Source organism: Seriola aureovittata, chromosome 3, assembly GCF_021018895.1.
Source record: "Seriola aureovittata isolate HTS-2021-v1 ecotype China chromosome 3, ASM2101889v1, whole genome shotgun sequence".
Taxonomy (NCBI): Eukaryota; Metazoa; Chordata; class Actinopteri; order Carangiformes; family Carangidae; genus Seriola; species Seriola aureovittata.
The window spans coordinates 24404421-24423207 of record NC_079366.1 but is presented as its reverse complement, the minus strand read 5'-3'; positions in this window follow the sequence as shown (position 1 = coordinate 24423207).

Below are 18787 nucleotides of genomic sequence, written 5' to 3'. Positions count from 1 at the left end.
TGATGTTTTTCTGACATTTTTATGCCATAATATACTATGATGTTTTTGACATTTTTATGCCATACTATACTATGACGTTTTTTGAGAAATTTATGCCTTATTATACTATGATGTTTTTGACATTTTTATGCCATACTATACTATGACGTTTTTTTTTTTTTTTTTTTTTTTACTTTTTATGCCATTCTATATATGACGTTTTTTTGTTTTTTTTTAAAAACTTTTTATGCCATTCTATACTATGACGTTTTTTGAACTTTTTATGCCATACTGTACTATGATGTTTTTTGACATTTTTATGCCATACTATACTATAACGTTTTCGAACTTTTTATGCCATAGTACTCTATGACGTTTTTTGAGAATTTTATAACATACTATATATAATTTATGATTTTTTCAACATTTCCATGCCTCAATACGCTATGGAGCGTTCAGTTCTCACGATACTTTGATGTTTTGTTCATTTAAAATAAAGTCATACGTGTATATACGGAATAGTATAGTGGTTAAAACTGATGCTTCAAAAGCGGAAGTTCGTAAATTCGAATCCCAGCCTCGGCCACTTTTTGTGGAGTTTGCATGATCTACCTGTGACTGAGCGGGTTATCATGTGGAAGGACATGCACAATAGGTTAATTGACAACTGTGACTGACGCTTTAATGCCTTATGATGTTTTTGAGAATTTTATGCCATACTATACTATGACATTTTTTGAGAATTTTATAACATACTATATATAATTTGTTTTTTGACATTTTTATGCCTTACTGTACTATGACTTTTTATGCCAGGCTATACTATGATGTTTTTTGACATTTTTATGCAATAATATACTATGACATTTCTTGACATTTTTATGCCATACTATACTATGACGTTTTCAAACTTTTTATGCCATACTATACCATGCCGTTTTTTCACATTTTTATGCCTTACTGTACTATGACTTTTTATGCCAGGCTATACTATGATGTTTTTCTGACATTTTTATGCCATAATATACTATGATGTTTTTTGACATTTTTATGCCATACTATACTATGACGTTTTTTGAGAAATTTATGCCTTATTATACTATGATGTTTTTTGACATTTTTATGCCATACTATACCATGCCGTTTTTTCACATTTTAATGCCTTACTGTACTATTACTTTTTATGCCAGGCTATACTATGATGTTTTTTGACATTTTTATGCCATACTTTACTAAGACGTTTTTTGAGAAATTTATGCCTTATTATACTATGACGTTTTTGAACTTTTTATGCTATAGTATACTATGACGTTTTTTGACATTTTAATGCCGTAATGTACTATGACTTTTTATGACAGGCTATACTATCATGTTTTTTGACATTTTTATGCCATACTATACTGTGACGTTTTTTGACATTTTCATGCCATACTATACTATGATGTTTTTTTTAACTTTTTATGTCATACTATACTATGACATTTTTTTGACATTTTTATGCCTTACTGTACTATGACTTTTTATGCCAGGCTATACTATGATGTTTTTCGACATTTTTATGCAATAATATACTATGACATTTCTTGACATTTTTATGCCATACTATACTATGACGTTTTTTGAGAAATTTATGCCTTATTATACTATGATGTTTTTTGACATTTTTATGCCATACTATACCATGCCGTTTTTTCACATTTTAATGCCTTACTGTACTATGACTTTTTATGCCAGGCTATAATATGATGTTTTTATTACATTTTTATGCCATAATATACTATGACGTTTTTTTGAATTTTTTTTGTCATACTATACTATGATGTTTTTGACATTTTTATGCCATACTATACTATGACGTTTTTTTGAATTTTTTTTGTCATACTATACAATGATGTTTTTGACATTTTTATGCCATACTATACTATGACGTTTTTAGAACTTTTTATGCCATACTGTACTATGACCTTTTTTGACATTTTGATGCCTTAATATACTATTTCATTTTTTTGTCATACTATACTATGATGTTTTTGACATTTTTATGCCATACTATGACGTTTTTAGAACTTTTTATGCCATACTGTACTATGACCTTTTTTGACATTTTGATGCCTTAATATACTATTTCATTTTTTTGTCATACTATACTATGATGTTTTTGACATTTTTATGCCATACTATACTATGACGTTTTTAGAACTTTTTATGCCATACTGTACTATGATGTTTTTTGACATTTTTATGCCTTACCGTACTATGACTTTTTTATGCCAGGCTATACTATGATGTTTTTTGACATTTTTATGCCATACTGTACTATGACGTTTTTTGAGAAATTTATGCTTTATTATACTATGACGTTTTTGAACTTTTTATGCTATAGTATACTATGACGTTTTTTGACATTTTAATGCCGTAATGTACTATGACTTTTTATGCCAGGCTATACTATGATGTTTTTTGACATTTTTATGCCATAATATACTATGACGTTTTTTGACATTTTCATGCCATACTATACTATGATGTTTTTTTTTTTTACTTTTTATGCCATACTATACTATGACATTTTTTTGACATTTTTATGCCTTACTGTACTATGAATTTTTATGCCAGGCTATACTATGATGTTTTTCGACATTTTTATGCAATAATATACTATGACATTCCTTGACATTTTTATGCCTTACTGTACTATGAATTTTTATGCCAGGCTATACTATGATGTTTTTCGACATTTTTATGCAATAATATACTATGACATTCCTTGACATTTTTATGCCATACTATACTATGACGTTTTTTGAGAAATTTATGCCTTATTATACTATGATGTTTTTTGACATTTTTATGCCATACTATACTATGACGTTTTTTGAGAAATGTATGCCTTATTATACTATGACGTTTTTTGAGAAATGTATGCCTTATTATACTATGACGTTTTTGAACTTTTTATGCTATAATATACTATGACGTTTTTTAACATTTTAATGCCGTACTGTACTATGACTTTTTATGCCAGGCTATACTATGATGTTTTTTGAGAAATTTATGCCTTATTATACTATGATGTTTTTTGACATTTTTATGCCATACTATACTATGACTTTTTTTTGACATTTTGATGCCTTAATATACTATTTCATTTTTTTGTCATACTATACTATGATGTTTTTGACATTTTTATGCCACACTATACTATGACGTTTTTAGAACTTTTTATGCCATACTGTACTATGATGTTTTTTGACATTTTTATGCCTTACCGTACTATGACTTTTTTATGCCAGGCTATACTATGATGTTTTTTGACATTTTTATGCCATACTGTACTATGACGTTTTTTGAGAAATTTATGCTTTATTATACTATGACGTTTTTGAACTTTTTATGCTATAGTATACTATGACGTTTTTTGACATTTTAATGCCGTAATAACTATGACTTTTTATGCCAGGCTATACTATGATGTTTTTTGACATTTTTATGCCATAATATACTATGACGTTTTTTGACATTTTCATGCCATGCTATACTATGATGTTTTTTTTTTACTTTTTATGCCATACTATACTATGACTTTTTTTTGACATTTTTATGCCTTACTGTACTATGAATTTTTATGCCAGGCTATACTATGATGTTTTTCGACATTTTTATGCCATAATATACTATGATGTTTTTTGACATTTTTATGCCATACTATACTATGACGTTTTTTGAGAAATTTATGCCTTATTATACTATGATGTTTTTTGACATTTTTATGCCATACTATACCATGCCGTTTTTTCACATTTTAATGCCTTACTGTACTATTACTTTTTATGCCAGGCTATACTATGATGTTTTTTGACATTTTTATGCCATACTTTACTAAGACGTTTTTTGAGAAATTTATGCCTTATTATACTATGACGTTTTTGAACTTTTTATGCTATAGTATACTATGACGTTTTTTGACATTTTAATGCCGTAATGTACTATGACTTTTTATGACAGGCTATACTATCATGTTTTTTGACATTTTTATGCCATACTATACTGTGACGTTTTTTGACATTTTCATGCCATACTATACTATGATGTTTTTTTTAACTTTTTATGTCATACTATACTATGACATTTTTTTGACATTTTTATGCCTTACTGTACTATGACTTTTTATGCCAGGCTATACTATGATGTTTTTCGACATTTTTATGCAATAATATACTATGACATTTCTTGACATTTTTATGCCATACTATACTATGACGTTTTTTGAGAAATTTATGCCTTATTATACTATGATGTTTTTTGACATTTTTATGCCATACTATACCATGCCGTTTTTTCACATTTTAATGCCTTACTGTACTATGACTTTTTATGCCAGGCTATAATATGATGTTTTTATTACATTTTTATGCCATAATATACTATGACGTTTTTTTGAATTTTTTTTGTCATACTATACTATGATGTTTTTGACATTTTTATGCCATACTATACTATGACGTTTTTTTGAATTTTTTTTGTCATACTATACAATGATGTTTTTGACATTTTTATGCCATACTATACTATGACGTTTTTAGAACTTTTTATGCCATACTGTACTATGACCTTTTTTGACATTTTGATGCCTTAATATACTATTTCATTTTTTTGTCATACTATACTATGATGTTTTTGACATTTTTATGCCATACTATGACGTTTTTAGAACTTTTTATGCCATACTGTACTATGACCTTTTTTGACATTTTGATGCCTTAATATACTATTTCATTTTTTTGTCATACTATACTATGATGTTTTTGACATTTTTATGCCATACTATACTATGACGTTTTTAGAACTTTTTATGCCATACTGTACTATGATGTTTTTTGACATTTTTATGCCTTACCGTACTATGACTTTTTTATGCCAGGCTATACTATGATGTTTTTTGACATTTTTATGCCATACTGTACTATGACGTTTTTTGAGAAATTTATGCTTTATTATACTATGACGTTTTTGAACTTTTTATGCTATAGTATACTATGACGTTTTTTGACATTTTAATGCCGTAATGTACTATGACTTTTTATGCCAGGCTATACTATGATGTTTTTTGACATTTTTATGCCATAATATACTATGACGTTTTTTGACATTTTCATGCCATACTATACTATGATGTTTTTTTTTTTACTTTTTATGCCATACTATACTATGACATTTTTTTGACATTTTTATGCCTTACTGTACTATGAATTTTTATGCCAGGCTATACTATGATGTTTTTCGACATTTTTATGCAATAATATACTATGACATTCCTTGACATTTTTATGCCTTACTGTACTATGAATTTTTATGCCAGGCTATACTATGATGTTTTTCGACATTTTTATGCAATAATATACTATGACATTCCTTGACATTTTTATGCCATACTATACTATGACGTTTTTTGAGAAATTTATGCCTTATTATACTATGATGTTTTTTGACATTTTTATGCCATACTATACTATGACGTTTTTTGAGAAATGTATGCCTTATTATACTATGACGTTTTTTGAGAAATGTATGCCTTATTATACTATGACGTTTTTGAACTTTTTATGCTATAATATACTATGACGTTTTTTAACATTTTAATGCCGTACTGTACTATGACTTTTTATGCCAGGCTATACTATGATGTTTTTTGAGAAATTTATGCCTTATTATACTATGATGTTTTTTGACATTTTTATGCCATACTATACTATGACCTTTTTTGACATTTTGATGCCTTAATATACTATTTCATTTTTTTGTCATACTATACTATGATGTTTTTGACATTTTTATGCCACACTATACTATGACGTTTTTAGAACTTTTTATGCCATACTGTACTATGATGTTTTTTGACATTTTTATGCCTTACCGTACTATGACTTTTTTATGCCAGGCTATACTATGATGTTTTTTGACATTTTTATGCCATACTGTACTATGACGTTTTTTGAGAAATTTATGCTTTATTATACTATGACGTTTTTGAACTTTTTATGCTATAGTATACTATGACGTTTTTTGACATTTTAATGCCGTAATAACTATGACTTTTTATGCCATACTATACTGTGATGTTTTTTGACATTTTTATGCCATAATATACTATGACGTTTTTTGACATTTTCATGCCATGCTATACTATGATGTTTTTTTTTTACTTTTTATGCCATACTATACTATGACTTTTTTTTGACATTTTTATGCCTTACTGTACTATGAATTTTTATGCCAGGCTATACTATGATGTTTTTCGACATTTTTATGCAATAATATACTATGACATTCCTTGACATTTTTATGCCATACTATCCTATGACCTTTTTTGACATTTTGATGCCTTAATATACTATTTCATTTATTTGTCATACTATACTATGACATTTTTTGGGAATTTTATAACGTACTATATATAATTTGTTTTTTGACATTTTTGTGCCTTACTGTACTATGACTTTATATGCCAGGCTATACTATGATGTTTTTTGACATTTTTATACCATAATATACTATGACGTTTTTTGAGAATTTTATGCCATACTATACTATGACATTTTTTGGGAATTTTATAACATACTATATATAATTTGTTTTTTGACATTATTGTGCCTTACTGTACTATGACTTTATATGCCATACTATACTATGACGTTTTTTTGAATTTTTTTTGTCATACTATACTATGATGTTTTTTGAACTTTTTATGCCATACTATACTATGATGTTTTTGACATTTTTATGACATACTATACTATGTCTTTTTTTTTTTTGAACTTTTTATGCCATACTATACTATGACATTTTTGAACTTTTTATGACATACTATACTATGACTTTTTTTTATATTTTTGTGCCTTACTGCACTATGACTTTTTATGCCAGGCTATACAATGATGTTTTTTGACATTTTTGTGCCATAATATACTATTACGTTTTTTGGCATTTTTACGCCATAATATACTATGATGTTTTTCAACATTTTTATGCAATAATATACTATGACGTTTTTTGACATTTTTATGCCATACTATACTATGACGTTTTTTGAGAATTTTATATCATACTATATATACTTTTATGATTTTTTCAACATTTCCATGCCTCAATACACTATGGAGAGCTCAGTTCTCACGATACTTTGATGATTTGATCATTTCAAATAAAGCAATACGTGTAGGTACAGTGTAGTATAGTGGTTAAAACTGATGCTTCAAAAGCAGAAGTTCGTGAGTTCGAATCCCAGCCTCGGTGCCTGTTTGTGGAGTTTGCATGATATACCTGTGACTGCGTGGGTCATCATGTGGTTACACAATAGGTTAATTGACAACTGCGATTGACACTTTTATTCCTTATGATGCTTTTGAGAATTTTATGCCATACTATACTATGACATTTTTTGGGAATTTTATAACATACTATATATAATTTGTTTTTTGACATTTTTGTGCCTTACTGTACTATGACTTTATATGCCAGGCTATACTATGATGTGTTTTGACATTTTTATACCATAATATACTATGACGTTTTTTGACATTTTTATGCCATACTGTACTATGATGTTTTTTGAATTTTTTTTGTCATACTATACTATGATGTTTTTTGAACTTTTTATGCCATACTATACTATGATGTCTTTTGATATTTCTATGCCATAATATACTATGACATTTTTTGACATTTTTATGCCATACTATACTATGACGTTTTTTGAGAAATTTATGCCTTATTATACTATGACGTTTTTGAACTTTTTATGCTATAGTATACTATGACGTTTTTTGACATTTTAATGCTGTACTGTACTATGACTTTTTATGCCAGGCTATACTATGATGTTTTTTGACATTTTTATACCATAATATACTGTGACGTTTTTTGACATTTTCATGCCATACTATATTATGATGTTTTCGAACTTTTTATGCCATACTATACTATGACATTTTTGAACTTTTCATGACATCCTATACTATGACTTTTTTGATATTTTTGTGCCTTACTGCACTATGACTTTTTATGCCAGGCTATACAATGATGTTTTTTGACATTTTTATGCCATACTATACTATGACGTTTTTTGACATTTTTATGCCATGCTATACAATGATGTTTTTTTTTTAACTTTTTATGCCATACTATACTATGATGTTTTTTGACATTTTTATGCCTTACTGTACTATGACTTTACATGCCAGGCTATACTATGATGTTTTTCGACATTTTTATGCCATACTATACTATGACGTTTTCAAACTTTTTATGCCATACTATACTATGACATTTTTGAACTTTTTATGACATACAATACCATGCCGTTTTTTCACATTTTTATGCCTTACTGTACTATGACTTTTTATGCCAGGCTATACTATGATGTTTTTTGGCATTTTTATGCCTTAATGTACTATGACTTTTTATGCCATACTATACTATGACTTTTTATGCCAGGCTATACTATGATGTTTTTTGACATTTTTATGCCATAATATACTATGACGTTTTTTTTACATTTTTATGCCATACTATACTGTGATGTTTTTTGAGAAATTTATGCCTTTCCATACGATGACATTTTAAAAAAAAATCTTTATGCCATACAAAACACTGAGGTTTTTTTAAAACTTTTTATGCTATACTATACTATGATGTTTTTTGAGAAATTTATGCCTTACTTTACTATGACGTTTTTGAACTTTTTATGCCATACTATACTATGATGTTTTTTGACATTTTTGTGCCTTACTGTACTATGACTTTATATGCCAGGCTATACTATGATGTTTTTTGACATTTTTATACCATAATATACTATGACGTTTTTTTTTACTTTTTATGCCATACTATATTATGACGTTTTTTTGACATTTTTGTGCCTTGCTGTACTATGACTTTTTATGCCAGGCTATACTATGATGTTTTTCTGACATTTTTATGCCATAATATACTATTTCATTTTTTTGTCATACTATATTATGACGTTTTTTGAAATTTTATGCCATAATATACTATGACGTTTTTTTGACACTTTTATGCCATACTACACTATGATGTTTTTGACATTTTTATGCAATACTATACTATAACGTTTTCGAACTTTTTATGCCATAGTACTCTATGACGTTTTTTGAGAATTTTATAACATATTATATATACTTTTATGATTTTTTTTTACATTTCCATGCCTGAATATACTATGGAGTGTTCAGTTCTCACGATACTTTGATGTATTGCTCATTTAAAACAAAGTGATACATGTAGATACGGAATAGTATAGTGGTTAAAACTGATGCTTCAAAAGCACAAGATCGTAAGTTCGAATCCCATCCCCGGCGCCATTTTGTGGAGTTTGCATGATCTACCTGTGACCGAGCGTGTTATCATGTGGAAGGACATGCACAATAGATTAATTGACAACTGTGACTGACACTTTCATGCCTTAGGATGTTTTTGAGAATATTATGCCATAATATACTATGACGTTTTTTGACACTTTTATGCCATACTATACTATGGCGTTTTTTGACATTTTTATGCCTTACTATACTATGACTTTTTATTCCAGGCTATATTATGATGTTTTTTGACATTTTAATGCCATAATGTACTATGACGTTTTTTTGACACTTTTATGCCATACTATACTATGACTTTTTTTGACATTTTTTGTGCCATAATATACTATGACTTTTTTTTTACATTTTTACGCCATACTATACTATGACGTTTTTTGGCATTTTTACGCCATAATATACTATGATGTTTTTTGGCATTTTTATGCCTTACTGTACTATGACTTTTTATGCCAGGCTATACTATGATGTTTTTTGACATTTTTATGCCATAATATACTATGACGTTTTTTGACATTTTTATGCCATACTATACTATGACGTTTTTTGACATTTTTGTGCCATAATATACTATGACGTTTTTTTGACATTTTTACGCCATACTATACTATGACGTTTTTTGGCATTTTTATGTTATACTATACTATGACGTTTTTTGACATTTTTATGCCATAATATACTATGACGTTTTTTGACATTTTTGTGCCTTACTGTACTATGACTTTTTATGCCAGGCTATACTATGATGTTTTTTGACATTTTTATGCCATAATATACTATGACGTTTTTTTGACATTTTTACGCCATACTATACTATGACGTTTTTTGACATTTTTATGCCATACTATACTATGACGTTTTATGCCAGGCTATACTATGATGTTTTTTGACATTTTTGTGCCATAATATACTATGACGTTTTTTTGACATTTTTACGCCATACTATACTATGACGTTTTTTGGCATTTTTATGTTATACTATACTATGACGTTTTTTGACATTTTTATGCCATAATATACTATGACGTTTTTTCACATTTTTGTGCCTTACTGTACTATGACTTTTTATGCCAGGCTATACTATGATGTTTTTTGACATTTTAATGCCATAATGTACTATGACGTTTTTTTGACACTTTTATGCCATACTATACTATGACGTTTTTTGACATTTTTATGCCTTACTGTACTATGACGTTTTATGCCAGGCTATACTATGATGTTTTTTGACATTTTTATGCCATAATATACTATGACGTTTTTTGACATTTTTATGCCATAATATACTATGACGTTTTTTCACATTTTTGTGCCTTACTGTACTATGACTTTTTATGCCAGGCTATACTGTGATGTTTTTTGACATTTTTATGCCATAATATACTATGACGTTTTTTCACATTTTTGTGCCTTACTGTACTATGACTTTTTATGCCAGGCTATACTATGATGTTTTTTGACATTTTAATGCCATAATGTACTATGACGTTTTTTTGACACTTTTATGCCATACTATACTATGACGTTTTTTGACATTTTTATGCCTTACTGTACTATGACTTTTTATGCCAGGCTATACTATGATGTTTTTTGACATTTTTATGCCATAATATACTATGACGTTTTTTGACATTTTTATGCCATACTATACTATGACGTTTTTTGACATTTTTGTGCCATAATATACTATGACGTTTTTTTGACATTTTTACGCCATACTATACTATGACGTTTTTTGGCATTTTTATGTTATACTATACTATGACGTTTTTTGACATTTTTATGCCATAATATACTATGACGTTTTTTGACATTTTTGTGCCTTACTGTACTATGACTTTTTATGCCAGGCTATACTATGATGTTTCTTGACATTTTTATGCCATAATATACTATGACGTTTTTTTGACATTTTTACGCCATACTATACTATGACGTTTTTTGACATTTTTATGCCATACTATACTATGACGTTTTATGCCAGGCTATACTATGATGTTTTTTGACATTTTTATGCCATAATATACTATGACGTTTTTTGACATTTTTGTGCCATAATATACTATGACGTTTTTTTGACATTTTTACGCCATACTATACTATGACGTTTTTTGGCATTTTTATGTTATACTATACTATGACGTTTTTTGACATTTTTATGCCATAATATACTATGACGTTTTTTCACATTTTTGTGCCTTACTGTACTATGACTTTTTATGCCAGGCTATACTATGATGTTTTTTGACATTTTAATGCCATAATGTACTATGACGTTTTTTTGACACTTTTATGCCATACTATACTATGACGTTTTTTGACATTTTTATGCCTTACTGTACTATGACTTTTTATGCCAGGCTATACTATGATGTTTTTTGACATTTTTATGCCATAATATACTATGACGTTTTTTTGACATTTTTCCGCCATACTATACTATGACGTTTTTTGGCATTTTTACGCCATAATATACTATGATGTTTTTTGGCATTTTTATGACTTAATGTACTATAACTTTTTATGCCATACTATACTATGACTTTTTATGCCAGGCCATACTATGATGTTTTCGAAATTTTTATGCCATAATATACCATGACGTTTTTTTAACTTCTTATGCCATACTATACTATGGCGTTTTTTGGCATTTTTACGCCATAATATACTATGATGTTTTTTGGCATTTTTATGCCTTACCGTACTATGACTTTTTTATGCCAGGCTATACTATGATGTTTTTTGACATTTTTATGCCATAATATACTATGACGTTTTTTTGACATTTTTACGCCATACTATACTATGACGTTTTTTGGTATTTTTATGTTATACTATACTATGACGTTTTTTGACATTTTTATGCCTTACTGTACTATGACTTTTTATGCCAGACTATACTATGATGTTTTTTGGCATTTTAACGCCATAATATACTATGATGTTTTTTGGCATTTTTATGCCTTAATGTACTATGACTTTTTATGCCATACTATACTATGACTTTTTATGCCAGGCTATACTATGATGTTTTTTGACATTTTTATGCCATAATATACGATGACGTTTTTTTTTTACTTTTTATGCTATACTATACTATGAGGTTTTTTGACATTTTTGTGCCTTACTGTACTATGACTTTTTATGCCAGGCTATACTATGACGTTTTTTGACATTTTTGTGCCTTACTGTACTATGACTTTTTATGCCAGGCTATACTATGATGTTTTTTGACATTTTAATGCCATAATGTACTTTGACGTTTTTTTGACACTTTTATGCCATACTATACTATGACTTTTTTTGACATTTTTATGCCTTACTGTACTATGACTTTTTATGCCAGGCCATACTATGATGTGTTTTTGACATTTTTATGCCATAATATACTATGACATTTTTTTAACTTCTTATGCCATAATATACTATGATGTTTTTTGGCATTTTTATGCCTTACTGTACTATGACTTTTTATGCCAGGCTATGATATGATGTTTTTCGACATTTTTATGCAATAATATACTATGACGTTTTTTGACATTGTTATGCCATGTGATGTTTTTTGAGAAATCTATGCCTTTATCATATATTAAATGAGTAAGACATCAAAGTATCGTGAGAAATGAAAGCTTCATAGTGTATTGAGGCATGGAAATGTTGAAAAAATTTAAGTATATATAGTATGTTATAAGAGAATTTAATGCAATATTATACTATGACGTCTTTCGAGAATTTTATGCCATACTATACTATGACTTTTTTTTGACATTTTTGTGCCTTACTGTACTATGACTTTATATGCCAGGCCATACTATGATGTTTTTTGATATTTTTATGCCATAATATACTATGAGTTTTTATGCCATACTATACGATGACTTTTTATGCCAGGCTATACTATGACGTTTTTTGACATTTTTATGCCATAATATACTATGACGTTTTTTGACACTTTTATGCCATACTATACTATGATGTTTTCGAACTTTTTTTTGCCATAATATACTATGACGTTTTTTGACATTTTTGTGCCTTACTGTACTATGACTTTTTATGCCAGGCTATACTATGATGTTTTTTGACATTTTAATGCCATAATGTACTATGACGTTTTTTTGACACTTTTATGCCATACTATACTATGACCTTTTTTTAACTTTTTATGCTATACTATACTATGACGTTTTTTGACATTTTTGTGCCTTACTGTACTATGACTTTTTATGCCAGGCTATACTATGACGTTTTTTGACATTTTTGTGCCATAATATACTATGACGTTTTTTGACATTTTTACGCCATACTATACTATGACGTTTTTTGACATTTTTATGACATTTTTATGCAATAATATACTATGATGTTTTTTGGCATTTTTATGCCTTACTGTACTATGACTTTTTATGCCAGGCTATACTATGACGTTTTTTTGACATTTTTAAGCCATACTATAATATGACGTTTTTTGGCATTTTTACGCCATAATATACTATGATGTTTTTTGGCATTTTTATGCCTTAATGTACTATGACTTTTTATGCCATACTATACTATGACTTTTTATGCCAGGCTATACTATGACGTTTTTTGACATTTTTATGCCATAATATACTATGACGTTTTTTGACACTTTTATGCCATACTATACTATGACGTTTTTTGGCATTTTTACGCCGTAATATACTATGACGTTTTTTGGCATTTTTATGCCTTAATGTACTATGACTTTTTATGCTATACTATACTATGACTTTTTATGCCAGGCTATACTATGATGTTTTTTGACATTTTAATGCCATAATATACTATGACGTTTTTTGTCATTTTTATGCCATACTATACTATGACGTTTTTTTGACATTTTTATGCCTTACCGTACTATGACTTTACATGCCAGGCTATACTATGATGTTTTTCGACATTTTTATGCCTTACCGTACTATGACTTTACATGCCAGGCTATACTATGATGTTTTTCGAAATTTTTATGCAATAATATACTATGACGTTTTTTGACATTTTTATGCCATGTGATGTTTTTTGAGAAATCTATGCCTTTATCATATATTAAATGAGTAAGACATCAAAGTATCGTGAGAAATGAAAGCTTCATAGTGTATTGAGGCATGGAAATGTTGAAAAAATTTAAGTATATATAGTATGTTATAAGAGAATTTAATGCAATATTATACTATGACGTCTTTCGAGAATTTTATGCCATACTATACTATGACTTTTTTTTGACATTTTTGTGCCTTACTGTACTATGACTTTATATGCCAGGCCATACTATGATGTTTTTTGATATTTTTATGCCATAATATACTATGAGTTTTTATGCCATACTATACGATGACTTTTTATGCCAGGCTATACTATGACGTTTTTTGACATTTTTATGCCATAATATACTATGACGTTTTTTGACACTTTTATGCCATACTATACTATGATGTTTTCGAACTTTTTTTTGCCATAATATACTATGACGTTTTTTGACATTTTTGTGCCTTACTGTACTATGACTTTTTATGCCAGGCTATACTATGATGTTTTTTGACATTTTAATGCCATAATGTACTATGACGTTTTTTTGACACTTTTATGCCATACTATACTATGACCTTTTTTTAACTTTTTATGCTATACTATACTATGACGTTTTTTGACATTTTTGTGCCTTACTGTACTATGACTTTTTATGCCAGGCTATACTATGACGTTTTTTGACATTTTTGTGCCATAATATACTATGACGTTTTTTTGACATTTTTACGCCATACTATACTATGACGTTTTTTGGCATTTTTATGCCATAATATACTATGATGTTTTTTGGCATTTTTATGCCTTACTGTACTATGACTTTTTATGCCAGGCTATACTATGACGTTTTTTGACATTTTTAAGCCATACTATAATATGACGTTTTTTGGCATTTTTACGCCATAATATACTATGATGTTTTTTGGCATTTTTATGCCTTAATGTACTATGACTTTTTATGCCATACTATACTATGACTTTTTATGCCAGGCTATACTATGACGTTTTTTGACATTTTTATGCCATAATATACTATGACGTTTTTTGACACTTTTATGCCATACTATACTATGATGTTTTCGAACTTTTTATGCCATAATATACTATGACGTTTTTTGACATTTTTGTGCCTTACTGTACTATGACTTTTTATGCCATACTATACTATGACTTTTTATGCCAGGCTATACTATGATGTTTTTTGACATTTTAATGCCATAACATTTTATGACGTTTTTTTGAAACTTTTATGCCATACTATACTATGACTTTTTTTGACATTTTTATGCCTTACCGTACTATGACTTTACATGCCAGGCTATACTATGATGTTTTTCGACATTTTTATGCCTTACCGTACTATGACTTTACATGCCAGGCTATACTATGATGTTTTTCGACATTTTTATGCAATAATATACTATGACGTTTTTTGACATTTTTATGCCATGTGATGTTTTTTGAGAAATCTATGCCTTTATCATATATTAAATGAGTAAGACATCAAAGTATCGTGAGAAATGAAAGCTTCATAGTGTATTGAGGCATGGAAATGTTGAAAAAATTTAAGTATATATAGTATGTTATAAGAGAATTTAATGCCATATTATACTATGACGTCTTTCGAGAATTTTATGACATACTATATTATGACACTTTTTGACATTTTTATGCCTTACTATACTATGACGTTTTTTGATTTTTAATATCTTACTATATTATCACATTTTTTCTGGATTTTATGCAATAATATAGTTTACATTTTTTGACATTTTTATGGTTTACTATACTATGACAATTTTATGGTATACTATAGTATGACTTTTTTTGAGAATTTTATGCCATACTATACTATGACATCTTTTGAGAATTTTTTTTGACATTTTTATGCCTTACTAAACCCTTGACAATTTTACGTCATACTATACTATGACAATTTTATGCCATATTATTTTATTGAGAATTTTATGACATACTATCTTATGACGCTTCTTGACATTTTTATGCCTTAATATAATATGACGTTTTTTGACATTTTTATGACATACTATAGTATTTTTAAGCCATAGTATATTATGATGTTGTTTGACATTTTTATGTCTTAATATAATATGACATTTTTATGTCACATTCTTATGTCATACTGTACTATTATGTTTATTGATATTCTTTTTATAACTATACTATGACTTTTTATGGCATGAAATACTGTGACCGTTTTTGACATTTTCATGCCAATTATTTTATAATGTTTTTATTTTACATTTTTATGAATTTTTATGCCCTACTATACTATGAGTTTTTTGAAAACTCTTTATGCATTCATATATGCCTTACTATAGTATCACTTTTTTATGACTTATTATGCCTTACTATATTATGAATTTTTAATTACTATTTATGCCTTATTATACTTGTACTTATACCTTATTATGTTTTCATGATTTACTATACAATGACATTTTTATGACATTTTTGCTTTAGATAGCTAGATAGATAGATAGATAGATAGATAGATAGATAGATAGCTAGCTAGCTAGCTAGATAGATAGATAGATAGATAGATAGATAGATAGATAGATAGATAGATAGATAGATAGATAGATAGATAGATAGATAGAAACTTAATTTATCCCTTAGGGGAAATTCATGCGTCCATTAGCTCATTGTTGATAATAATAAAAACAGTTAATAAAAAACAATAATAACTAGATTAGTCCACTTCCTTTGGCTGAGTTGTTCTATAGCCTGATGGCAGTGGGCACAAAGGATCTCCTGAACCTTGCTGTTCTGCAGCTCAGTGAGATGAGACATTTGCTGCTGTAGCTGCTTCTCTGTCCTGCCAGAATGTTTCAGAGAGGATGGTTGGTATTGTCCAAGATGGCCTCCATCTTAGATTGCATGCATCTCTCCACAACAGTAATGAGTGAGTCCAGACTCCTGCCAAGCACAGACCCAGCCTTTTTGACCAGCTTGTCCAGTCTCCTTCATGTGAGTGCTCATGTCAGACATGCTGCTGCCTCAGCAGATTGCAGCATAAAATAGTACACTGGCCACCACTGACTGATAAAACATGTGCAGCATTTCACTGCAGACGTCAAAGGACCTGAGGTTCCAAAGATGTTTTTTCTTTTATTATATTATGACATTTTTGTCTTGTTATGACTCATTACACTCTGATGTTTTTATGACTTTGTATGCCTCAATATAGTATGACGTTTTTATGATGTTTTTATGCCTTACTATACTATGACGTTTTCATGACTTACTACTATCACGGTTTTATGACTTTTCATGCCTTACTATATTATGACATTTTTTATTACATTTTATGCCATAACAAAGTACCATGACTTTTTTGACTTTTTATGCCTTACTATATTATAAAGTTTTCATGCCTTAATATACTGACCTTTTTATGACCTTTTTTGTCTGACTATACTATCACATTTTGTCGAATTTTTATGTCTTACCATACCATGACTTTTTTCTGACTCTTTATGCCTTACTATATGATGACTAAGTATACTTATGACATATATATGACATATGTGTCCCTATATCAAGAGTGATTTTACCATATGTGTCAAGAGCATATATTTACTACATTATTATTGGCCTTCAAGTTAAGTCAAACAATTCTGTTATAAGCTTTTAAGATATCCATCACATATTTTTTTTATAATAGATAATACAATATAAAATGTATGTTATTTTTTTGTGATTTTTTTTTTAAGGGTAGCTAAACCCCACAAACTCCAGAAAAAAGAAATAGATAAAGAAATACTAAGGAAATGACCACAGTGTCCTCAACAATAGCCATAGTCCTGCATAGTAGTGCAATCATTTATTTGAATATTGTATTGTATTGAATCTCCTGAAGTTTTTTTGTCATTTCTATTTTTGTCTCAGGTGAAGCATGATGTTTTGCTATGACAATTAGTTTTCTATTGAAGGTGTTGTCATTAGAGCGTAACCAATACAAACTTTTTAAGCTTATTATTTATATGTATGACTTCTGAAAAGTTCTGAAAATTATATCTCATCTTGAAATGTAAACACAGAACATAAAGAAAATCCCTCAAGTTAGATTTTATACAATATCCAAATAATTGTGACCAAGATATATATAGCTACTGAATAGGATATTCCACACCATAAACTTGTCAGAGCTCTCTCAGGTCTCTCAAATACATTAAATCTTTGTTACCATGCCGATGCATCAATCAGGCTCTCTGATGTTCATTCTTACTTCAGAATTTTTAGTTGAATTCATCATCAGGTCTGCTTCAACTTTGAATTCCTATGATCAACATGACAAATACAGAAGCTCACTGAGCTTAAATAAATGAAAAACCTTGTAACTA